Here is a 1276-nt window from a genome sequence, read left to right on the forward strand (position 1 = left end):
ACCGAGTTGGTAGACACCAACGGTGTATCGGACAGGAGTCCCGAGCGTGGCAAGCGGGCTGATCGTGGAGTGGCACGTAAACCACTAAGCACTGCTCATGTTGTGAAGCAGTTGCTGCATGCCATTGATGGCGTGGTTGGACATCTGGGCCGCGACCCTTCAGATGCGCGTAGAGTGGCACATTATCCACTGGACGAATACTGCGGGGTTAGCAGCTCTTTGTCGGACGTTGTATAAAACATCGGAGCTCCAAAGGAGCGGACAGTGAGGGTGATACCGGACGACGCGAAATGCGTGTTCACCCTGGTCTCACCGAGACATAGAACCTCTGTACAGAGGCGAAGGCGACGCCGTATGCTGGCTGCGAGACGCCGGGCGTCAACCCTGATCCAGGATGTGCCTACCGTTGATGACGGTGCACAATTATTCACCCTCGTCAACGGTATGACAGGGGAGGACGATGGCGACCTCCGCCTTGAGGCTATGCCTGCAGTAGATGCTCTTCTTGAGCTGGACGAGATGTCCCTTCTAGAGTTCGGCAGTGCCTTGAAGGCAGGCAATTTTGCCAAAGTGGTCATTGTGTACGACCGGATGAGGAGGTAAACCCGTCATCGCTTTTGGATTAAGCTGTCTTGGAGGACACCAAGAGAGTGCTGAACGCACGAAGTGGATCGTCGATCCTACAGAATCCCTTCGATCCATACCAATCTTTGGTAAAGGAAGTTCAAGACGTCGTCTCCAAAGACCCGCCTCCGGTCCTATCTTCGGACAGAGGTGTGCTTCCTGAGATCGACCTGGTTTCGGAAATCAAATACTGCGTAACACGCCAATCGCCTCTGCCCAATGAGCAGTGCGACGTCATTGACGCCTTTTTCCGTGCGAAGCATGAAGCAGGGGTGGTACGTGAGAGCAAGTCTCCCCATTCGACACCCACGTTTTGTGTTCGGAAGCCGTACGGCAGGTGGCGTATCGTTCATGCTTACAATAAGCTCAACGCTGCCATTATTCCGGCACAGACGCCGATTCCTAGATAGGAGTTTCTTCCGAACAACATGGTGGGATGTAGGAAGTACAGCGCACTCGACTTGGTCGATGAATATTTCCAATTGCTCATGAGAGCGAGTGATATTCCGCTAACAGCGGTGAGCACTTCGAGCGGCATGCTCTGGGAGTGGCTGGTGATGCCTCAAGGGCTGTTAAATGCACCAGAAACATTTGATCGTCTTGTGACGCAGTTGTTCAGGCCCCACAGGGCGTATGCACAGACATACTTTGA

This window comes from Plasmopara halstedii, assembly GCF_900000015.1.
Source record: "Plasmopara halstedii genome assembly, contig: Scaffold_614, whole genome shotgun sequence".
In the NCBI taxonomy this organism is placed as follows: Eukaryota; Oomycota; class Peronosporomycetes; order Peronosporales; family Peronosporaceae; genus Plasmopara; species Plasmopara halstedii.